The sequence below is a fragment of the Dendrobates tinctorius genome, unplaced genomic scaffold (genome assembly GCF_039654945.1).
Source record: "Dendrobates tinctorius isolate UK_male_01 unplaced genomic scaffold, ASM3965494v1 ptg000350l, whole genome shotgun sequence".
NCBI lineage: Eukaryota > Metazoa > Chordata > Amphibia > Anura > Dendrobatidae > Dendrobates > Dendrobates tinctorius.
Window position 1 is genome coordinate 2,413,845 of NW_027362016.1, and position 25,779 is coordinate 2,439,623.

Sequence of the window (25,779 nt, forward strand, 5' to 3'; positions counted from 1 at the left end):
ATCATGATCAAAAGGCCTAAAAATCTTAACTATCTACAGAAAACAAAATGTTAAAAATTTGAGAAACGGTAACTTTTTCCTTTTGAACACATGAATGTTTTTTAGTAATTTTTCCTCTATTTTGTTTTATTTCAGATTGACTTAGCTGTAAGAGGATTAAAAGGTAACCTGATAGCTGAAACAGACAGCACTTATCAGACACTAGCTGAATGATTATAGTCAGCTTGTTTGACTTTGAAACACTGAGGCATTACTGAGACAAATGTCCTTAAAAAATATGCTGTGGACAAAGTCAAAAAGGCAAAAAACACAAGCTCCACACAGGTCCGTCATCTTTAATTTGAAATATAGGAGGTTTCTACTTTAATGGTGAGACAAAGCATCTACATATTTGACATTGCTCCAGTGAGTAGAGCCCACTTAAAAATGTATGGGTTGCTTGTCTCTGCAAGCAAAAGCTGGGCACTAAACTGGCATACTTGCAATGCTGGATGGTTCAGAGTGAAAACACCTATAGGCTGACAATAGTAATTGCAGGTGTTGATTAACTCATTATGCAAAATAATTTCTAAAATGTGGTCACTTTGGGAGGTTTTCTGCTGTTTTGGTACTCTGCAAATTTCATCTGCAAGGTATTCCTGCAAAATCTGCATTGCAAAACCCAAATAGGGCTCTTCCTTTCAAAGCCCTGCTGTGTGGCCAAACAGTAGTTTCTGAAGAAATGTGGTGCATCACCGCATTTGTGAGAAATCTAACATTTCTAATATCCAAACAAAATAAATGGAGGTTTAAAAATTAATGCAGACGAAAAGTACGCATATAAAAAATGTTATTTATTGACTTTTTTGGGGTGGTGTGACAAGTTTTTAATCACAAGGAATGGTAACATTTCTGCTGACTAGCATGGAAGGAGTTAAGTTCCAATTGCATATCGAAGTCATGATGGCCGAGCGGTCTAAGGCGCTGCGTTCAGGTCGCAGTCTCCCCTGGAGGTGTGGGTTCAAATCCCACTTCTGACATCAACATTTAATTTCAAGAAACTTTATCTTCATTTATTGATGAGATGAGGTCAAACAAAACTTAGTAATGTGGTTTTGAAAAATTTCCTGAGAGTCTTTGGAGTGAATCTGAATTTGTCCTCTCAAAAAAGAACTCTAGGAACATCAAACAGATTTTTTGTGCATATGTCTGTTGTTCTTTTGGCACTAGAAAAATCCTTTGGACAGTCAATGAGGAGGGACTATTTCACCTCTTTGTGTTCTCTGTCCCTATTAGGGTAGGGAATCAACCTTCTACAGCGCTGTCATGAAATATATCTAGAAACGGATTTGCTGGTAAGTCTACTTTCATAGTTTTCACCTCATACATCAATAGACCATAACGATACTTAATAAACAAAAACTTAACAAGTAGGTAATCATAGTTTAAAAAATGTGAAATGCCCATGTCATTCTGACATGTTTCAGCACATTTTGGGACAAATGGTCTCACTTTTAACAATCAATAAAATATTTTCTCTAAATTTTTGTCTCTTTTTTGCTCCAATTGTTTGCATCTCATAAAAAATAAAACTTGATGTAACATTATGCATGCAAATTGTGTTTTATGTGCGACCATTACCTATTCTAGAAGCACAGGGTCAGAATTATACTGGTGCATGGAGACAAACTGAAAATGTAAAAATTCAATGGCAAAATTGCTGTCTTTTTCTACTCATTCACAAATAGTTAATGAATGTTATTAAATATGTACAGCAAAATGGAAGGCGTTTCAAATAGAAATCATACTTCAAAAAACAGTCAAATGAAAAATTATAATATATCCCTCCAGGTGTGACACTTGACATTTGCAGAGTGTCAAAACCCCCAGAAAATGTATAGATATGGCAGAAATAGCTCAGTTGGGAGAGCGTTAGACTGAAGATCTAAAGGTCCCTGGTCCAATCCTGGGTTTCGGCCAAATGCTTTTTCTTCACCGTTTACATTTTAAGGAGATATTAAACAAAGCACATGAACTGATCATGATCAAATGGCCTAAAAATCTTAACTATCTACAGAAAACAAAATGTTAAAAATTTGAGAAACGGTAACTTTTTTCTTTTGAACACATGAATGTTTTTTAGTAATTTTTCCTCTATTTTGTTTTATTTCAGATTGACTTAGCTGTAAGAGGATTAAAAGGTAACCTGATAGCTGAAACAGACAGCACTTATCAGACACTAGCTGAATGATTATAGTCAGCTTGTTTGACTTTGAAACACTGAGGCATTACTGAGACAAATGTCCTTAAAAGATATGCTGTGGACAAAGTCAAAAAGGCAAAAAACACAAGCTCCACACAGGTCCGTCATCTTTAATTTGAAATATAGGAGGTTTCTACTTTAATGGTGAGACAAAGCATCTACATATTTGACATTGCTCCAGTGAGTAGAGCCCACTTAAAAATGTATGGGTTGCTTGTCTCTGCAAGCAAAAGCTGGGCACTAAACTGGCATACTTGCAATGCTGGATGGTTCAGAGTGAAAACACCTATAGGCTGACAATAGTAATTGCAGGTGTTGATTAACTCATTGTGCAAAATAATTTCTAAAATGTGGTCACTTTGGGAGGTTTTCTGCTGTTTTGGTACTCTGCAAATTTCATCTGCAAGGTATTCCTGCAAAATCTGCATTGCAAAACCCAAATAGGGCTCTTCCTTTCAAAGCCCTGCTGTGTGGCCAAACAGTAGTTTCTGAAGAAATGTGGTGCATCACCGCATTTGTGAGAAATCTAACATTTCTAATATCCAAACAAAATAAATGGAGGTTTAAAAATTAATGCAGACGAAAAGTACGCATATAAAAAATGTTATTTATTGACTTTTTTGGGGTGGTGTGACAAGTTTTTAATCACAAGGAATGGTAACATTTCTGCTGACTAGCATGGAAGGAGTTAAGTTCCAATTGCATTTCGAAGTCAGGATGGCCGAGCGGTCTAAGGCGCTGTGTTCAGGTCGCAGTCTCCCCTGGAGGCGTGGGTTCAAATCCCACTTCTGACATCAACATTTAATTTCAAGAAACTTTATCTTCATTTATTGATTAGATGAGGTCAAACAAAACTTAGTAATGTGGTTTTGAAAAATTTCCTGAGAGTCTTTGGAGTGAATCTGAATTTGTCCTCTCAAAAAAGAACTCTAGTAACATCAAACAGATTTTTTGTGCATATGTCTGTTGTTCTTTTGGCACTAGAAAAATCCTTTGGACAGTCAATGAGGAGGGACTATTTCACCTCTTTGTGTTCTCTGTCCCTATTAGGGTAGGGAATCAACCTTCTACAGTGCTGTCATGAAATATATCTAGAAACGGATTTGCTGGTAAGTCTACTTTCATAGTTTTCACCTCATACATCAATAGACCATAACGATACTTAATAAACAAAAACTTAACAAGTAGGTAATCATAGTTTAAAAAATGTGAAATGCCCATGTCCTTCTGACATGTTTCAGCACATTTTGGGACAAATGGTCTCACTTTTAACATTAACAATCAATAAAATATTTTCTCTAAATTTTTGTCTCTTTTTTGCTCCAATTGTTTGCATCTCATAAAAAATAAAACTTGATGTAACATTATGCATGCAAATTGTGTTTTATGTGCGACCATGACCTATTCTAGAAGCACAGGGTCAGGATTATACTGGTGCATGGAGACAAACTGAAAATGTAAAAATTAAATGGCAAAATTGCTGTCTTTTTCTACTCATTCACAAATAGTTAATGAATGTTATTAAATATGTACAGCAAAATGGAAGGCGTTTCAAATAGAAATCATGCTTCAAAAAACAGTCAAATGAAAAATTATAATATATCCCTCCAGGTGTGACACTTGACATTTGCAGAGTGTCAAACCTCCAAGAAAATGTATAGATATGGCCGAAATAGCTCAGTTGGGAGAGCGTTAGACTGAAGATCTAAAGGTCCCGGGTTTCGGCAAAATGCTTTTTCTTCACCGTTTACATTTTAAGGAGATATTAAACAAAGCACATGGACTGATCATGATCAAAAGGCCTAAAAATCTTAACTATCTACAGAAAACAAAATGTTAAAAATTTGAGAAACGGTAACTTTTTCCTTTTGAACACATGAATGTTTTTTAGTAATTTTTCCTCTATTTTGTTTTATTTCAGATTGACTTAGCTGTAAGAGGATTAAAAGGTAACCTGATAGCTGAAACAGACAGCACTTATCAGACACTAGCTGAATGATTATAGTCAGATTGTTTGACTTTGAAACACTGAGGCATTACTGAGACAAATGTCCTTAAAAAATATGCTGTGGACAAAGTCAAAAAGGCAAAAAACACAAGCTCCACACAGGTCCGTCATCTTTATTTTGAAATATAGGAGGTTTCTACTTTAATGGTGAGACAAAGCATCTACATATTTGACATTGCTCCAGTGAGTAGAGCCCACTTAAAAATGTATAGGTTGCTTGTCTCTGCAAGCAAAAGCTGGGCACTAAACTGGCATACTTGCAATGCTGGATGGTTCAGAGTGAAAACACCTATAGGCTGACAATAGTAATTGCAGGTGTTGATTAACTCATTGTGCAAAATAATTTCTAAAATGTGGTCACTTTGGGAGGTTTTCTGCTGTTTTGGTACTCTGCAAATTTCATCTGCAAGGTATTCCTGCAAAATCTGCATTGCAAAACCCAAATAGGGCTCTTCCTTTCAAAGCCCTGCTGTGTGGCCAAACAGTAGTTTCTGAAGAAATGTGGTGCATCACCGCATTTGTGAGAACTCTAACATTTCTAATATCCAAACAAAATAAATGGAGGTTTAAAAATTAATGCAGACGAAAAGTACGCATATAAAAAATGTTATTTATTGACTTTTTTGGGGTGGTGTGACAAGTTTTTAATCACAAGGAATGGTAACATTTCTGCTGACTAGCATGGAAGGAGTTAAGTTCCAATTGCATTTTCAAGTCAGGATGGCCGAGCGGTCTAAGGCCCTGTGTTCAGGTTGTAGTCTCCCCTGGAGGCGTGGGTTCAAATCCCACTTCTGACATCAACATTTAATTTCAAGAAACTTTATCCTCATTTATTGATTAGATGAGGTCAAACAAAACTTAGTAATGTGGTTTTGAAAAATTTCCTGAGAGTCTTTGGAGTGAATCTGAATTTGTCCTCTCAAAAAAGAACTCTAGTAACATCAAACAGATTTTTTGTGCATATGTCTGTTGTTCTTTTGGCACTAGAAAAATCCTTTGGACAGTCAATGAGGAGGGACTATTTCACCTCTTTGTGTTCTCTGTCCCTATTAGGGTAGGGAATCAACCTTCTACAGTGCTGTCATGAAATATATCTAGAAACGGATTTGCTGGTAAGTCTACTTTCATAGTTTTCACCTCATACATCAATAGACCATAACGATACTTAATAAACAAAAACTTAACAAGTAGGTAATCATAGTTTAAAAAATGTGAAATGCCCATGTCCTTCTGACATGTTTCAGCACATTTTGGGACAAATGGTCTCACTTTTAACATTAACAATCAATAAAATATTTTCTCTAAATTTTTGTCTCTTTTTTGCTCCAATTGTTTGCATCTCATAAAAAATAAAACTTGATGTAACATTATGCATGCAAATTGTGTTTTATGTGCGACCATGACCTATTCTAGAAGCACAGGGTCAGGATTATACTGGTGCATGGAGACAAACTGAAAATGTAAAAATTCAATGGCAAAATTGCTGTCTTTTTCTACTCATTCACAAATAGTTAATGAATGTTATTAAATATGTACAGCAAAATGGAAGGCGTTTCAAATAGAAATCATGCTTCAAAAAACAGTCAAATGAAAAATTATAATATATCCCTCCAGGTGTGACACTTGACATTTGCAGAGTGTCAAACCTCCAAGAAAATGTATAGATATGGCCGAAATAGCTCAGTTGGGAGAGCGTTAGACTGAAGATCTAAAGGTCCCGGGTTTCGGCAAAATGCTTTTTCTTCACCGTTTACATTTTAAGGAGATATTAAACAAAGCACATGGACTGATCATGATCAAAAGGCCTAAAAATCTTAACTATCTACAGAAAACAAAATGTTAAAAATTTGAGAAACGGTAACTTTTTCCTTTTGAACACATGAATGTTTTTTAGTAATTTTTCCTCTATTTTGTTTTATTTCAGATTGACTTAGCTGTAAGAGGATTAAAAGGTAACCTGATAGCTGAAACAGACAGCACTTATCAGACACTAGCTGAATGATTATAGTCAGATTGTTTGACTTTGAAACACTGAGGCATTACTGAGACAAATGTCCTTAAAAAATATGCTGTGGACAAAGTCAAAAAGGCAAAAAAATCAAGCTCCACACAGGTCCGTCATCTTTATTTTGAAATATAGGAGGTTTCTACTTTAATGGTGAGACAAAGCATCTACATATTTGACATTGCTCCAGTGAGTAGAGCCCACTTAAAAATGTATAGGTTGCTTGTCTCTGCAAGCAAAAGCTGGGCACTAAACTGGCATACTTGCAATGCTGGATGGTTCAGAGTGAAAACACCTATAGGCTGACAATAGTAATTGCAGGTGTTGATTAACTCATTGTGCAAAATAATTTCTAAAATGTGGTCACTTTGGGAGGTTTTCTGCTGTTTTGGTACTCTGCAAATTTCATCTGCAAGGTATTCCTGCAAAATCTGCATTGCAAAACCCAAATAGGGCTCTTCCTTTCAAAGCCCTGCTGTGTGGCCAAACAGTAGTTTCTGAAGAAATGTGGTGCATCACCGCATTTGTGAGAACTCTAACATTTCTAATATCCAAACAAAATAAATGGAGGTTTAAAAATTAATGCAGACGAAAAGTACGCATATAAAAAATGTTATTTATTGACTTTTTTGGGGTGGTGTGACAAGTTTTTAATCACAAGGAATGGTAACATTTCTGCTGACTAGCATGGAAGGAGTTAAGTTCCAATTGCATTTCGAAGTCAGGATGGCCGAGCGGTCTAAGGCGCTGTGTTCAGGTTGCAGTCTCCCCTGGAGGCATGGGTTCAAATCCCACTTCTGACATCAACATTTAATTTCAAGAAACTTTATCTTCATTTATTGATTAGATGAGGTCAAACAAAACTTAGTAATGTGGTTTTGAAAAATTTCCTTTGGAGTGAATCTGAATTTGTCCTCTCAAAAAAGAACTCTAGTAACATCAAACAGATTTTTTGTGCATATGTCTGTTGTTCTTTTGGCACTAGAAAAATCCTTTGGACAGTCAATGAGGAGGGACTATTTCACCTCTTTGTGTTCTCTGTCCCTATTAGGGTAGGGAATCAACCTTCTACAGTGCTGTCATGAAATATATCTAGAAACGGATTTGCTGGTAAGTCTACTTTCATAGTTTTCACCTCATACATCAATAGACCATAACGATACTTAATAAACAAAAACTTAACAAGTAGGTAATCATAGTTTACAAAATGTGAAAAGCCCATGTCCTTCTGACATGTTTCAGCACATTTTGGGACAAATGGTCTCACTTTTAACATTAACAATCAATAAAATATTTTCTCTAAATTTTTGTCTCTTTTTTGCTCTAATTGTTTGCATCTCATAAAAAATAAAACTTGATGTAACATTATGCATGCAAATTGTATTTTATGTGCGACCATGACCTATTCTAGAAGCACATTGTCAGAATTATACTGGTGCATGGAGACAAACTGAAAATGTAAAAATTCAATGGCAAAATTGCTGTCTTTTTCTACTCATTCACAAATAGTTAATGAATGTTATTAAATATGTACAGCAAAATGGAAGGCGTTTCAAATAGAAATCATGCTTCAAAAAACAGTCAAATGAAAAATTATAATATATCCCTCCAGGTGTGACACTTGACATTTGCAGAGTGTCAAACCCCCCAGAAAATGTATAGATATGGCCGAAATAGCTCAGTTGGGAGAGAGTTAGACTGAAGATCTAAAGGTCCCTGGTCCAATCCCAGGTTTTGGCAAAATGCTTTTTCTTCACCGTTTACATTTTAAGGAGATATTAAACAAAGCACATGGACTGATCATGATCAAAAGGCCTAAAAATCTTAACTATCTACAGAAAACAAAATGTTAAAAATTTGAGAAACGGTAACTTTTTCCTTTTGAACACATGAATGTTTTTTAGTAATTTTTCCTCTATTTTGTTTTATTTCAGATTGACTTAGCTGTAAGAGGATTAAAAGGTAACCTGATAGCTGAAACAGACAGCACTTATCAGACACTAGCTGAATGATTATAGTCAGCTTGTTTGACTTTGAAACACTGAGGCATTACTGAGACAAATGTCCTTAAAAAATATGCTGTGGACAAAGTCAAAAAGGCAAAAAACACAAGCTCCACACAGGTCCGTCATCTTTAATTTGAAATATAGGAGGTTTCTACTTTAATGGTGAGACAAAGCATCTACATATTTGACATTGCTCCAGTGAGTAGAGCCCACTTAAAAATGTATGGGTTGCTTGTCTCTGCAAGCAAAAGCTGGGCACTAAACTGGCATACTTGCAATGCTGGATGGTTCAGAGTGAAAACACCTATAGGCTGACAATAGTAATTGCAGGTGTTGATTAACTCATTGTGCAAAATAATTTCTAAAATGTGGTCACTTTGGGAGGTTTTCTGCTGTTTTGGTACTCTGCAAATTTCATCTGCAAGGTATTCCTGCAAAATCTGCATTGCAAAACCCAAATAGGGCTCTTCCTTTCAAAGCCCTGCTGTGTGGCCAAACAGTAGTTTCTGAAGAAATGTGGTGCATCACCGCATTTGTGAGAAATCTAACATTTCTAATATCCAAACAAAATAAATGGAGGTTTAAAAATTAATGCAGACGAAAAGTACGCATATAAAAAATGTTACTTATTGACTTTTTTGGGGTGGTGTGACAAGTTTGTAATCACAAGGAATGGTAACATTTCTGCTGACTAGCATGGAAGGAGTTAAGTTCCAATTGCATATTGAAGTTAGGATGGCCGAGCGGTCTAAGGCGCTGCGTTTAGGTCGCAGTCTCCCCTGGAGGTGTGGGTTCAAATCCACTTCTCCAGTCTCCCCTGGAGGTGGGTTCAAATCCACTTCTGACATCAACATTTAATTTCAAGAAACTTTATCTTCATTTATTGATGAGATGAGGTCAAACAAAACTTAGTAATGTGGTTTTGAAAAATTTCCTGAGAGTCTTTGGAGTGAATCTGAATTTGTCCTCTCAAAAAAGAACATCAAACAGATTTTTTGTGCATATGTCTGTTGTTCTTTTGGCACTAGAAAAATCCTTTGGACAGTCAATGAGGAGGGACTATTTCACCTCTTTGTGTTCTCTGTCCCTATTAGGGTAGGGAATCAACCTTCTACGGTGCTGTCATGAAATATATCTAGAAACGGATTTGCTGGTAAGTCTACTTTCATAGTTTTCACCTCATACATCAATAGACCATAACGATACTTAATAAACAAAAACTTAACAAGTAGGTAATCATAGTTTAAAAAATGTGAAATGCCCATGTCCTTCTGACATGTTTCAGCACATTTTGGGACAAATGGTCTCACTTTTAACATTAACAATCAATAAAATATTTTCTCTAAATTTTTGTCTCTTTTTTGCTCCAATTGTTTGCATCTCATAAAAAATAAAACTTGATGTAACATTATGCATGCAAATTGTGTTTTATGTGCAACCATGACCTATTCTAGAAGCACAGGGTCAGGATTATACTGGTGCATGGAGACAAACTGAAAATGTAAAAATTCAATGGCAAAATTGCTGTCTTTTTCTACTCATTCACAAATAGTTAATGAATGTTATTAAATATGTACAGCAAAATGGAAGGCGTTTCAAATAGAAATCATGCTTCAAAAAACAGTCAAATGAAAAATTATAATATATCCCTCCAGGTGTGACACTTGACATTTGCAGAGTGTCAAACCTCCAAGAAAATGTATAGATATGGCCGAAATAGCTCAGTTGGGAGAGCGTTAGACTGAAGATCTAAAGGTCCCGGGTTTCGGCAAAATGCTTTTTCTTCACCGTTTACATTTTAAGGAGATATTAAACAAAGCACATGGACTGATCATGATCAAAAGGCCTAAAAATCTTAACTATCTACAGAAAACAAAATGTTAAAAATTTGAGAAACGGTAACTTTTTCCTTTTGAACACATGAATGTTTTTTAGTAATTTTTCCTCTATTTTGTTTTATTTCAGATTGACTTAGCTGTAAGAGGATTAAAAGGTAACCTGATAGCTGAAACAGACAGCACTTATCAGACACTAGCTGAATGATTATAGTCAGATTGTTTGACTTTGAAACACTGAGGCATTACTGAGACAAATGTCCTTAAAAAATATGCTGTGGACAAAGTCAAAAAGGCAAAAAACACAAGCTCCACACAGGTCCGTCATCTTTAATTTGAAATATAGGAGGTTTCTACTTTAATGGTGAGACAAAGCATCTACATATTTGACATTGCTCCAGTGAGTAGAGCCCACTTAAAAATGTATAGGTTGCTTGTCTCTGCAAGCAAAAGCTGGGCACTAAACTGGCATACTTGCAATGCTGGATGGTTCAGAGTGAAAACACCTATAGGCTGACAATAGTAATTGCAGGTGTTGATTAACTCATTGTGCAAAATAATTTCTAAAATGTGGTCACTTTGGGAGGTTTTCTGCTGTTTTGGTACTCTGCAAATTTCATCTGCAAGGTATTCCTGCAAAATCTGCATTGCAAAACCCAAATAGGGCTCTTCCTTTCAAAGCCCTGCTGTGTGGCCAAACAGTAGTTTCTGAAGAAATGTGGTGCATCACCGCATTTGTGAGAACTCTAACATTTCTAATATCCAAACAAAATAAATGGAGGTTTAAAAATTAATGCAGACGAAAAGTACGCATATAAAAAATGTTATTTATTGACTTTTTTGGGGTGGTGTGACAAGTTTTTAATCACAAGGAATGGTAACATTTCTGCTGACTAGCATGGAAGGAGTTAAGTTCCAATTGCATTTCGAAGTCAGGATGGCAGAGCGGTCTAAGGCGCTGTGTTCAGGTCGCAGTCTCCCCTGGAGGTGTGGGTGCAAATGCCACTTCTGACATCAACATTTATTTTCAAGAAACTTTATCTTCATTTATTGATTAGATGAGGTCAAACAAAACTTAGTAATGTGGTTTTGAAAAATTTCCTGAGAGTCTTTGGAGTGAATCTGAATTTGTCCTCTCAAAAAAGAACTCTAGGAACATCAAACAGATTTTTTGTGCATATGTCTGTTGTTCTTTTGGCACTAGAAAAATCCTTTGGACAGTCAATGAGGAGGGACTATTTCACCTCTTTGTGTTCTCTGTCCCTATTAGGGTAGGGAATCAACCTTCTACAGTGCTGTCATGAAATATATCTAGAAACGGATTTGCTGGTAAGTCTACTTTCATAGTTTTCACCTCATACATCAATAGACCATAATGATACTTAATAAACAAAAACTTAACAAGTAGGTAATCATAGTTTAAAAAATGTGAAATGCCCATGTCATTCTGACATGTTTCAGCACATTTTGGGACAAATGGTCTCACTTTTAACAATCAATAAAATATTTTCTCTAAATTTTTGTCTCTTTTTTGCTCCAATTGTTTGCATCTCATAAAAAATAAAACTTGATGTAACATTATGCATGCAAATTGTGTTTTATGTGCGACCATGACCTATTCTAGAAGCACAGGGTCAGAATTATACTGGTGCATGGAGACAAACTGAAAATGTAAAAATTCAATGGCAAAATTGCTGTCTTTTTCTACTCATTCACAAATAGTTAATGAATGTTATTAAATATGTACAGCAAAATGGAAGGCGTTTCAAAGAGAAATCATGCTTCAAAAAACAGTCAAATGAAAAATTATAATATATCCCTCCAGGTGTGACACTTGACATTTGCAGAGTGTCAAACCCCCAAGAAAATGTATAGATATGGCCGAAATAGTTCATTTGGGAGAGCGTTAGACTGAAGATCTAAAGGTCCCTGGTCCAATCCTGGGTTTCGGCAAAATGCTTTTTCTTCACCGTTTACATTTTAAGGAGATATTAAACAAAGCACATGGACTGATCATGATCAAAAGGCCTAAAAATCTTAACTATCTACAGAAAACAAAATGTTAAAAATTTGAGAAACGGTAACTTTTTCCTTTTGAACACATGAATGTTTTTTAGTAATTTTTCCTCTATTTTGTTTTATTTCAGATTGACTTAGCTGTAAGAGGATTAAAAGGTAACCTGATAGCTGAAACAGACAGCACTTATCAGACACTAGCTGAATGATTATAGTCAGATTGTTTGACTTTGAAACACTGAGGCATTACTGAGACAAATGTCCTTAAAAAATATGCTGTGGACAAAGTCAAAAAGGCAAAAAACACAAGCTCCACACAGGTCCGTCATCTTTAATTTGAAATATAGGAGGTTTCTACTTTAATGGTGAGACAAAGCATCTACATATTTGACATTGCTCCAGTGAGTAGAGCCCACTTAAAAATGTATAGGTTGCTTGTCTCTGCAAGCAAAAGCTGGGCACTAAACTGGCATACTTGCAATGCTGGATGGTTCAGAGTGAAAACACCTATAGGCTGACAATAGTAATTGCAGGTGTTGATTAACTCATTGTGCAAAATAATTTCTAAAATGTGGTCACTTTGGGAGGTTTTCTGCTGTTTTGGTACTCTGCAAATTTCATCTGCAAGGTATTCCTGCAAAATCTGCATTGCAAAACCCAAATAGGGCTCTTCCTTTCAAAGCCCTGCTGTGTGGCCAAACAGTAGTTTCTGAAGAAATGTGGTGCATCACCGCATTTGTGAGAAATCTAACATTTCTAATATCCAAACAAAATAAATGGAGGTTTAAAAATTAATGCAGACGAAAAGTACGCATATAAAAAATGTTATTTATTGACTTTTTTGGGGTGGTGTGACAAGTTTTTAATCACAAGGAATGGTAACATTTCTGCTGACTAGCATGGAAGGAGTTAAGTTCCAATTGCATAACGAAGTCAGGATGGCCGAGCAGTCTAAGGCGCTGCGTTCAGGTCGCAGTCTCAGAGGTGTGGGTTCAAATCCCACTTCTGACATCAACATTTAATTTCAAGAAACTTTATCTTCATTTATTGATTAGATGAGGTCAAACAAAACTTAGTAATGTGGTTTTGAAAAATTTCCTGAGAGTCTTTGGAGTGAATCTGAATTTGTCCTCTCAAAAAAGAACTCTAGGAACATCAAACAGATTTTTTGTGCATATGTCTGTTGTTCTTTTGGCACTAGAAAAATCCTGTGGACAGTCAATGAGGAGGGACTATTTCACCTCTTTGTGTTCTCTGTCCCTATTAGGGTAGGGAATCAACCTTCTACAGTGCTGTCATGAAATATATCTAGAAACGGATTTGCTGGTAAGTCTACTTTCATAGTTTTCACCTCATACATCAATAGACCATAATGATACTTAATAAACAAAAACTTAACAAGTAGGTAATCATAGTTTAAAAAATGTGAAATGCCCATGTCCTTCTGACATGTTTCAGCACATTTTGGGACAAATGGTCTCACTTTTAACATTAACAATCAATAAAATATTTTCTCTAAATTTTTGTCTCTTTTTTGCTCCAATTGTTTGCATCTCATAAAAAATAAAACTTGATGTAACATTATGCATGCAAATTGTGTTTTATGTGCGACCATGACCTATTCTAGAAGCACAGGGTCAGAATTATACTGGTGCATGGAGACAAACTGAAAATGTAAAAATTCAATGGCAAAATTGCTGTCTTTTTCTACTCATTCACAAATAGTTAATGAATGTTATTAAATATGTACAGCAAAATGGAAGGCGTTTCAAATAGAAATCATGCTTCAAAAAACAGTCAAATGAAAAATTATAATATATCCCTCCAGGTGTGACACTTGACATTTGCAGAGTGTCAAACCCCCCAGAAAATGTATAGATATGGCTGAAATAGCTCAGTTGGGCGAGCGTTAGACTGAAGATCTAAAGGTCACTGGTCCAATCCCGGGTTTCATCGAAATGCTTTTTCTTCACCGTTTACATTTTAAGGAGATATTAATCAAAGCACATGGACTGATCATGATCAAAAGGCCTAAAAATCTTACCTATCTACAGAAAACAAAATGTTAAAAATTTGAGAAATTGTAACTTTTTCCTTTTGAACACATGAATGTTTTTTAGTAATTTTTCCTCCTCTATTTTGTTTTATTTCAGATTGACTTAGCTGTAAGAGGATTAAAAGGTAACCTGATAGCTGAAACAGACAGCACTTATCAGACACTAGCTGAATGATTATAGTCAGCTTGTTTGACTTTGAAACACTGAGGCATTACTGAGACAAATGTCCTTAAAAAATATGCTGTGGACAAAGTCAAAAAGGCAAAAAACACAAGCTCCACACAGGTCCGTCATCTTTAATTTGAAATATAGGAGGTTTCTACTTTAATGGTGAGACAAAGCATCTACATATTTGACATTGCTCCAGTGAGTAGAGCCCACTTAAAAATGTATGGGTTGCTTGTCTCTGCAAGCAAAAGCTGGGCACTAAACTGGCATACTTGCAATGCTGGATGGTTCAGAGTGAAAACACCTATAGGCTGACAATAGTAATTGCAGGTGTTGATTAACTCATTGTGCAAAATAATTTCTAAAATGTGGTCACTTTGGGAGGTTTTCTGCTGTTTTGGTACTCTGCAAATTTCATCTGCAAGGTATTCCTGCAAAATCTGCATTGCAAAACACAAATAGGGCTCTTCCTTTCAAAGCCCTGCTGTGTGGCCAAACAGTAGTTTCTGAAGAAATGTGGTGCATCACCGCATTTGTGAGAACTCTAACATTTCTAATATCCAAACAAAATAAATGGAGGTTTAAAAATTAATGCAGACGAAAAGTACGCATATAAAAAATGTTATTTATTGACTTTTTTGGGGTGGTGTGACAAGTTTTTAATCACAAGGAATGGTAACATTTCTGCTGACTAGCATGGAAGGAGTTAAGTTCCAATTGCATTTCGAAGTCAGGATGGCAGAGCGGTCTAAGGCGCTGTGTTCAGGTCGCAGTCTCCCCTGGAGGTGTGGGTGCAAATGCCACTTCTGACATCAACATTTATTTTCAAGAAACTTTATCTTCATTTATTGATTAGATGAGGTCAAACAAAACTTAGTAATGTGGTTTTGAAAAATTTCCTGAGAGTCTTTGGAGTGAATCTGAATTTGTCCTCTCAAAAAAGAACTCTAGGAACATCAAACAGATTTTTTGTGCATATGTCTGTTGTTCTTTTGGCACTAGAAAAATCCTTTGGACAGTCAATGAGGAGGGACTATTTCACCTCTTTGTGTTCTCTGTCCCTATTAGGGTAGGGAATCAACCTTCTACAGTGCTGTCATGAAATATATCTAGAAACGGATTTGCTGGTAAGTCTACTTTCATAGTTTTCACCTCATACATCAATAGACCATAATGATACTTAATAAACAAAAACTTAACAAGTAGGTAATCATAGTTTAAAAAATGTGAAATGCCCATGTCATTCTGACATGTTTCAGCACATTTTGGGACAAATGGTCTCACTTTTAACAATCAATAAAATATTTTCTCTAAATTTTTGTCTCTTTTTTGCTCCAATTGTTTGCATCTCATAAAAAATAAAACTTGATGTAACATTATGCATGCAAATTGTGTTTTATGTGCGACCATGACCTATTCTAGAAGCACAGGGTCAGAATTATACTGGTGCATGGAGACAAACTGAAAATGTAAAAATTCAATGGCAAAATTGCTGTCTTTTTCTACTCATTCACAAATAGTTAATGAATGTTATTAAATATGTACAGCAAAATGGAAGGCGTTTCAAATAGAAATCATGCTTCAAAAAACAGTCAAATGAAAAATTATAATATATCCCTCCAGGTGTGACACTTGACATTTGCAGAGTGTCAAACCCCCAAGAAAATGTATAGATATGGCCGAAATAGCTCATTTGGGAGAGCGTTAGACTGAAGATCTAAAGGTCCCTGGTCCAATCCTGGGTTTCGGCAAAATGCTTTTTCTTCACCGTTTACATTTTAAGGAGATATTAAACAAAGCACATGGACTGATCATGATCAAAAGGCCTAAAAATCTTAACTATCTACAGAAAACAAAATGTTAAAAATTTGAGAAACGGTAACTTTTTCCTTTTGAACACATGAATGTTTTTTAGTAATTTTTCCTCTATTTTGTTTTATTTCAGATTGACTTAGCTGTAAGAGGATTAAAAGGTAACCTGATAGCTGAAACAGACAGCACTTATCAGACACTAGCTGAATGATTATAGTCAGATTGTTTGACTTTGAAACACTGAGGCATTACTGAGACAAATGTCCTTAAAAAATATGCTGTGGACAAAGTCAAAAAGGCAAAAAACACAAGCTCCACACAGGTCCGTCATCTTTAATTTGAAATATAGGAGGTTTCTACTTTAATGGTGAGACAAAGCATCTACATATTTGACATTGCTCCAGTGAGTAGAGCCCACTTAAAAATGCATAGGTTGCTTGTCTCTGCAAGCAAAAGCTGGGCACTAAACTGGCATACTTGCAATGCTGGATGGTTCAGAGTGAAAACACCTATAGGCTGACAATAGTAATTGCAGGTGTTGATTAACTCATTGTGCAAAATAATTTCTAAAATGTGGTCACTTTGGGAGGTTTTCTGCTGTTTTGGTACTCTGCAAATTTCATCTGCAAGGTATTCCTGCAAAATCTGCATTGCAAAACCCAAATAGGGCTCTTCCTTTCAAAGCCCTGCTGTGTGGCCAAACAGTAGTTTCTGAAGAAATGTGGTGCATCACCGCATTTGTGAGAAATCTAACATTTCTAATATCCAAACAAAATAAATGGAGGTTTAAAAATTAATGCAGACGAAAAGTACGCATATAAAAAATGTTATTTATTGACTTTTTTGGGGTGGTGTGACAAGTTTTTAATCACAAGGAATGGTAACATTTCTGCTGACTAGCATGGAAGGAGTTAAGTTCCAATTGCATAACGAAGTCAGGATGGCCGAGCAGTCTAAGGCGCTGCGTTCAGGTCGCAGTCTCAGAGGTGTGGGTTCAAATCCCACTTCTGACATCAACATTTAATTTCAAGAAACTTTATCTTCATTTATTGATTAGATGAGGTCAAACAAAACTTAGTAATGTGGTTTTGAAAAATTTCCTGAGAGTCTTTGGAGTGAATCTGAATTTGTCCTCTCAAAAAAGAACTCTAGGAACATCAAACAGATTTTTTGTGCATATGTCTGTTGTTCTTTTGGCACTAGAAAAATCCTTTGGACAGTCAATGAGGAGGGACTATTTCACCTCTTTGTGTTCTCTGTCCCTATTAGGGTAGGGAATCAACCTTCTACAGTGCTGTCATGAAATATATCTAGAAACGGATTTGCTGGTAAGTCTACTTTCATAGTTTTCACCTCATACATCAATAGACCATAATGATACTTAATAAACAAAAACTTAACAAGTAGGTAATCATAGTTTAAAAAATGTGAAATGCCCATGTCCTTCTGACATGTTTCAGCACATTTTGGGACAAATGGTCTCACTTTTAACATTAACAATCAATAAAATATTTTCTCTAAATTTTTGTCTCTTTTTTGCTCCAATTGTTTGCATCTCATAAAAAATAAAACTTGATGTAACATTATGCATGCAAATTGTGTTTTATGTGCGACCATGACCTATTCTAGAAGCACAGGGTCAGAATTATACTGGTGCATGGAGACAAACTGAAAATGTAAAAATTCAATGGCAAAATTGCTGTCTTTTTCTACTCATTCACAAATAGTTAATGAATGTTATTAAATATGTACAGCAAAATGGAAGGCGTTTCAAATAGAAATCATGCTTCAAAAAACAGTCAAATGAAAAATTATAATATATCCCTCCAGGTGTGACACTTGACATTTGCAGAGTGTCAAACCCCCCAGAAAATGTATAGATATGGCTGAAATAGCTCAGTTGGGCGAGCGTTAGACTGAAGATCTAAAGGTCACTGGTCCAATCCCGGGTTTCATCGAAATGCTTTTTCTTCACCGTTTACATTTTAAGGAGATATTAATCAAAGCACATGGACTGATCATGATCAAAAGGCCTAAAAATCTTACCTATCTACAGAAAACAAAATGTTAAAAATTTGAGAAATTGTAACTTTTTCCTTTTGAACACAAGAATGTTTTTTAGTAATTTTTCCTCCTCTATTTTGTTTTATTTCAGATTGACTTAGCTGTAAGAGGATTAAAAGGTAACCTGATAGCTGAAACAGACAGCACTTATCAGACACTAGCTGAATGATTATAGTCAGCTTGTTTGACTTTGAAACACTGAGGCATTACTGAGACAAATGTCCTTAAAAAATATGCTGTGGACAAAGTCAAAAAGGCAAAAAACACAAGCTCCACACAGGTCCGTCATCTTTAATTTGAAATATAGGAGGTTTCTACTTTAATGGTGAGACAAAGCATCTACATATTTGACATTGCTCCAGTGAGTAGAGCCCACTTAAAAATGTATGGGTTGCTTGTCTCTGCAAGCAAAAGCTGGGCACTAAACTGGCATACTTGCAATGCTGGATGGTTCAGAGTGAAAACACCTATAGGCTGACAATAGTAATTGCAGGTGTTGATTAACTCATTGTGCAAAATAATTTCTAAAATGTGGTCACTTTGGGAGGTTTTCTGCTGTTTTGGTACTCTGCAAATTTCATCTGCAAGGTATTCCTGCAAAATCTGCATTGCAAAACCCAAATAGGGCTCTTCCTTTCAAAGCCCTGCTGTGTGGCCAAACAGTAGTTTCTGAAGAAATGTGGTGCATCACCGCATTTGTGAGAAATCTAACATTTCTAATATCCAAACAAAATAAATGGAGGTTTAGAAATTAATGCAGACGAAAAGTACGCATATAAAAAATGTTATTTATTGACTTTTTTGGGGTGGTGTGACAAGTTTTTAATCACAAGGAATGGTAACATTTCTGCTGACTAGCATGGAAGGAGTTAAGTTCCAATTGCATACCGAAGTCAGGATGGCCGAGTGGTCTAAGGCGCTGCGTTAAGGTCGCAGTCTCCCCTGGAGGTGTGGGTTCAAATCCCACTTCTGACATTAACATTTAATTTCATGAAACTTTATCTTCATTTATTGATTAGATGAGGTCAAACAAAACTTAGTAATGTGGTTTTGAAAAATTTCCTGAGAGTCTTTGGAGTGAATCTGAATTTGTCCTCTCAAAAAAGAACTCTAGGAACATCAAACAGATTTTTTGTGCATATGTCTGTTGTTCTTTTGGCACTAGAAAAATCCTTTGGACAGTCAATGAGGAGGGACTATTTCACCTCTTTGTGTTCTCTGTCCCTATTAGGGTAGGGAATCAACCTTCTACAGTGCTGTCATGAAATATATCTAGAAACAGATTTGCTGGTAAGTCTACTTTCATAGTTTTCACCTCATACATCAATAGACCATAACGATACTTAATAAACAAAAACTTAACAAGTAGGTAATCATAGTTTAAAAAATGTGAAATGCCCATGTCCTTCTGACATGTTTCAGCACATTTTGGGACAAATGGTCTCACTTTTAACATTAACAATCAATAAAATATTTTCTCTAAATTTTTGTCTCTTTTTTGCTCCAATTGTTTGCATCTCATAAAAAATAAAACTTGATGTAACATTATGCATGCAAATTGTGTTTTATGTGTGACCATGACCTATTCTAGAAGCACAGGGTCAGAATTATACTGGTGCATGGAGACAAACTGAAAATGTAAAAATTCAATGGCAAAATTGCTGTCTTTTTCTACTCATTCACAAATAGTTAATGAATGTTATTAAATATGTACAGCAAAATGGAAGGCGTTTCAAATAGAAATCATGCTTCAAAAAACAGTCAAATGAAAAATTATAATATATCCCTCCAGGTGTGACACTTGACATTTGCAGAGTGTCAAACCCCCCAGAAAATGTATAGATGTGGCTGAAATAGCTCAGTTGGGAGAGCGTTAGACTGAAGATCTAAAGGTCCCTGGTCCAATCCCGGGTTTCGTCAAAATGCTTTTTCTTCACCGTTTACATTTTAAGGAGATATTAATCAAAGCACATGGACTGATCATGATCAAAAGGCCTAAAAATCTTACCTATCTACAGAAAACAAAATGTTAAAAATTTGAGAAATTGTAACTTTTTCCTTTTGAACACATGAATGTTTTTTAGTAATTTTTCCTCTATTTTGTTTTATTTCAGATTGACTTAGCTGTAAGAGGATTAAAAGGTAACCTGATAGCTGAAACAGACAGCACTTATCAGACACTAGCTGAATGATTATAGTCAGCCTGTTTGACTTTGAAACACTGAGGCATTACTGAGACAAATGTCCTTAAAAAATATGCTGTGGACAAAGTCAAAAAGGCAAAAAACACAAGCTCCACACAGGTCCGTCATATTTAATTTGAAATATAGGAGGTTTCTACTTTAATGGTGAGACAAAGCATCTACATATTTGACATTGCTCCAGTGAGTAGAGCCCACTTAAAAATGTATGGGTTGCTTGTCTCTGCAAGCAAAAGCTGGGCACTAAACTGGCATACTTGCAATGCTGGATGGTTCAGAGTGAAAACACCTATAGGCTGACAATAGTAATTGCAGGTGTTGATTAACTCATTGTGCAAAATAATTTCTAAAATGTGGTCACTTTGGGAGGTTTTCTGCTGTTTTGGTACTCTGCAAATTTCATCTGCAAGGTATTCCTGCAAAATCTGCATTGCAAAACCCAAATAGGGCTCTTCCTTTCAAAGCCCTGCTGTGTGGCCAAACAGTAGTTTCTGAAGAAATGTGGCGCATCACCGCATTTGTGAGAAATCTAACATTTCTAATATCCAAACAAAATAAATGGAGGTTTAAAAATTAATGCAGACGAAAAGTACGCATATAAAAAATGTTATTTATTGACTTTTTTGGGGTGGTGTGACAAGTTTTTAATCACAAGAAATGGTAACATTTCTGCTGACTAGCATGGAAGGAGTTAAGTTCCAATTGCATATCGAAGTCAGGATGGCCGAGCGGTCTAAGGCGCTGCGTTCAGGTCGCAGACTCCCACTTCTCCCACTTCTGACATCAACATTTAATTTCAAGAAACTTTATCTTCATTTATTGATTAGATGAGGTCAAACAAAACTTAGTAATGTGGTTTTGAAAAATTTCCTGAGAGTCTTTGGAGTGAATCTGAATTTGTCCTCTCAAAAAAGAACTCTAGGAACATCAAACAGATTTTTTGTGCATATGTCTGTTGTTCTTTTGGCACTAGAAAAATCCTTTGGACAGTCAATGAGGAGGGACTATTTCACCTCTTTGTGTTCTCTGTCCCTATTAGGGTAGGGAATCAACCTTCTACAGTGCTGTCATGAAATATATCTAGAAACGGATTTGCTGGTAAGTCTACTTTCATAGTTTTCACCTCATACATCAATAGACCATAACGATACTTAATAAACAAAAACTTAACAAGTAGGTAATCATAGTTTAAAAAATGTGAAATGCCCATGTCATTCTGACATGTTTCAGCACATTTTGGGACAAATGGTCTCACTTTTAACATTAACAATCAATAAAATATTTTCTCTAAATTTTTGTCTCTATTTTGCTCCAATTGTTTGCATCTCATAAAAAATAAATCTTGATGTAACATTATGCATGCAAATTGTGTTTTATGTGCGACCATGACCTATTCTAGAAGCACAGGGTCAGAATTATACTGGTGCATGGAGACAAACTGAAAATGTAAAACTTCAATGGCAAAATTGCTGTCTTTTTCTACTCATTCACAAATAGTTAATGAATGTTATTAAATATGTACAGCAAAATGGAAGGCGTTTCAAATAGAAATCATGCTTCAAAAAACAGTCAAATGAAAAATTATAATATATCCCTCCAGGTGTGACACTTGACATTTGCAGAGTGTCAAACCCCCCAGAAAATGTATAGATATGGCCGAAATAGCTCAGTTGGGAGAGCGTTAGACTGAACATCTAAAGGTCCCTGGTCCAATCCCGGGTTTCAGCAAATTCTTTTTCTTCACCGTTTACATTTTAAGGAGATATTAAACAAAGCACATGGATTGATCATGATCAAAAGGCCTAAAAATCTTAACTATCTACAGAAAACAAAATGTTAAAAATTTGAGAAACGGTAACTTTTTCCTTTTGAACACATGAATGTTTTTTAGTAATTTTTCCTCCTCTATTTTGTTTTATTTCAGATTGACTTAGCTGTAAGAGGATTAAAAGGTAACCTGATAGCTGAAACAGACAGCACTTATCAGACACTAGCTGAATGATTATAGTCAGCTTGTTTGACTTTGAAACACTGAGGCATTACTGAGACAAATGTCCTTAAAAAATATGCTGTGGACAAAGTCAAAAAGGCAAAAAACACAAGCTCCACACAGGTCCGTCATCTTTAATTTGAAATATAGGAGGTTTCTACTTTAATGGTGAGACAAAGCATCTACATATTTGACATTGCTCCAGTGAGTAGAGCCCACTTAAAAATGTATGGGTTGCTTGTCTCTGCAAGCAAAAGCTGGGCACTAAACTGGCATACTTGCAATGCTGGATGGTTCAGAGTGAAAACACCTATAGGCTGACAATAGTAATTGCAGGTGTTGATTAACTCATTGTGCAAAATAATTTCTAAAATGTGGTCACTTTGGGAGGTTTTCTGCTGTTTTGGTACTCTGCAAATTTCATCTGCAAGGTATTCCTGCAAAATCTGCATTGCAAAACCCAAATAGGGCTCTTCCTTTCAAAGCCCTGCTGTGTGGCCAAACAGTAGTTTCTGAAGAAATGTGGTGCATCACCGCATTTGTGAGAAATCTAACATTTCTAATATCCAAACAAAATAAATGGAGGTTAAGAAATTAATGCAGACGAAAAGTACGCATATAAAAAATGTTATTTATTGACTTTTTTGGGGTGGTGTGACAAGTTTTTAATCACAAGGAATGGTAACATTTCTGCTGACTAGCATGGAAGGAGTTAAGTTCCAATTGCATACCGAAGTCAGGATGGCCGAGTGGTCTAAGGCGCTGCGTTAAGGTCGCAGTCTCCCCTGGAGGCGTGGGTTCAAATCCCACTTCTGACATTAACATTTAATTTCATGAAACTTTATCTTCATTTATTGATTAGATGAGGTCAAACAAAACTTAGTAATGTGGGTTTGAAAAATTTCCTGAGAGTCTTTTGAGTGAATCTGAATTTGTCCTCTCAAAAAAGAACTCTAGGAACATCAAACAGATTTTTTGTGCATATGTCTGTTGTTCTTTTGGCACTAGAAAAATCCTTTGGACAGTCAATGAGGAGGGACTATTTCACCTCTTTGTGTTCTCTGTCCCTATTAGGGTATGGAATCAACCTTCTACAGTGCTGTCATGAAATATATCTAGAAACGGATTTGCTGGTAAGTCTACTTTCATAGTTTTCACCTCATGCATCAATAGACCATAACGATACTTAATAAACAAAAACTTAACAAGTAGGTAATCATAGTTTAAAAAATGTGAAATGCCCATGTCCTTCTGACATGTTTCAGCACATTTTGGGACAAATGGTCTCACTTTTAACAATCAATAAAATATTTTCTCTAAATTTTTGTCTCTTTTTTGCTCCAATTGTTTGCATCTCATAAAAAATAAAACTTGATGTAACATTATGCATGCAAATTGTGTTTTATGTGCGACCATGACCTATTCTAGAAGCACAGGGTCAGAATTATACTGGTGCATGGAGACAAACTGAAAATGTAAAAATTCAATGGCAAAATTGCTGTCTTTTTCTACTCATTCACAAATAGTTAATGAATGTTATTAAATATGTACAGCAAAATGGAAGGCGTTTCAAATAGAAATCATGCTTCAAAAAACAGTCAAATGAAAAATTATAATATATCCCTCCAGGTGTGACACTTGACATTTGCAGAGTGTCAAACCCCCCAGAAAATGTATAGATATGGCCGAAATAGCTCAGTTGGGAGAGCGTTAGACTGAATATCTAAAGGTCCCGGGTTTCGGCAAAATGCTTTTTCTTCACCGTTTACATTTTAAGGAGATATTAAACAAAGCACATGGGCTGATCATGATCAAAAGGCCTAAAAATCTTAACTATCTACAGAAAACAAAATGTTAAAAATTTGAGAAACGGTAACTTTTTCCTTTTGAACACATGAATGTTTTTTAGTAATTTTTCCTCTATTTTGTTTTATTTCAGATTGACTTAGCTGTAAGAGGATTAAAAGGTAACCTGATAGCTGAAACAGACAGCACTTATCAGACACTAGCTGAATGATTATAGTCAGCTTGTTTGACTTTGAAACACTGAGGTATTACTGAGACAAATGTCCTTAAAAAATATGCTGTGGACAAAGTCAAAAAGGCAAAAAACACAAGCTCCACACAGGTCCGTCATCTTTAATTTGAAATATAGGAGGTTTCTACTTTAATGGTGAGACAAAGCATCTACATATTTGACATTGCTCCAGTGAGTAGAGCCCACTTAAAAATGTATGGGTTGCTTGTCTCTGCAAGCAAAAGCTGGGCACTAAACTGGCATACTTGCAATGCTGGATGGTTCAGAGTGAAAACACCTATAGGCTGACAATAGTAATTGCAGGTGTTGATTAACTCATTGTGCAAAATAATTTCTAAAATGTGGTCACTTTGGGAGGTTTTCTGCTGTTTTGGTACTCTGCAAATTTCATCTGCAAGGTATTCCTGCAAAATCTGCATTGCAAAACCCAAATAGGGCTCTTCCTTTCAAAGCCCTGCTGTGTGGCCAAACAGTAGTTTCTGAAGAAATGTGGTGCATCACCGCATTTGTGAGAAATCTAACATTTCTAATATCCAAACAAAATAAATGGAGGTTTAAAAATTAATGCAGACGAAAAGTACGCATATAAAAAATGTTATGTATTGACTTTTTTGGGGTGGTGTGACAAGTTTTTAATCACAAGAAATGGTAACATTTCTGCTGACTAGCATGGAAGGAGTTAAGTTCCAATTGCATATCAAAGTCAGGATGGCCGAGTGGTCTAAGGCGCTGCGTTAAGGTCGCAGTCTCCCCTGGAGGCGTGGGTTCAAATCCCACTTCTGACATCAACATTTATCTTCATTTATTGATTAGATGAGGTCAAACAAAACTTAGTAATGTGGTTTTGAAAAATTTCCTGAGAGTCTTTGGAGTGAATCTGAATTTGTCCTCTCAAAAAAGAACTCTAGGAACATCAAACAGATTTTTTGTGCATATGTCTGTTGTTCTTTTGGCACTAGAAAAATCCTTTGGACAGTCAATGAGGAGGGACTATTTCACCTCTTTGTGTTCTCTGTCCCTATTAGGGTAGGGAATCAACCTTCTACAGTGCTGTCATGAAATATATCTAGAAACGGATTTGCTGGTAAGTCTACTTTCATAGTTTTCACCTCATACATCAATAGACCATAACGATACTTAATAAACAAAAACTTAACAAGTAGGTAATCATAGTTTAAAAAATGTGAAATGCCCATGTCATTCTGACATGTTTCAGCACATTTTGGGACAAATGGTCTCACTTTTAACAATCAATAAAATATTTTCTCTAAATTTTTGTCTCTTTTTTGCTCCAATTGTTTGCATCTCATAAAAAATAAAACTTGATGTAACATTAT

At 35.7% G+C, this 25,779-nt stretch overlaps 4 non-coding genes across 4 annotated transcripts; all 4 read left to right on the forward strand.

Moving 5' to 3' along the window:
• The first annotated feature begins 2,953 nt into the window (after window positions 1-2,953).
• Window positions 2,954-3,036, forward strand: TRNAL-CAG (transfer RNA leucine (anticodon CAG)). The gene has a single exon. It is a non-coding gene; the product is annotated as a tRNA-Leu (tRNA).
• A 16,069-nt stretch (window positions 3,037-19,105) lies between these two features.
• Window positions 19,106-19,188, forward strand: TRNAL-AAG (transfer RNA leucine (anticodon AAG)). The gene has a single exon. It is a non-coding gene; the product is annotated as a tRNA-Leu (tRNA).
• A 3,951-nt stretch (window positions 19,189-23,139) lies between these two features.
• On the forward strand, window positions 23,140-23,222 carry TRNAL-AAG (transfer RNA leucine (anticodon AAG)). Its single transcript has one exon. It is a non-coding gene; the product is annotated as a tRNA-Leu (tRNA).
• A 1,922-nt stretch (window positions 23,223-25,144) lies between these two features.
• Window positions 25,145-25,227, forward strand: TRNAL-AAG (transfer RNA leucine (anticodon AAG)). Its single transcript has one exon. It is a non-coding gene; the product is annotated as a tRNA-Leu (tRNA).
• The last annotated feature ends 552 nt before the right edge of the window (window positions 25,228-25,779 follow it).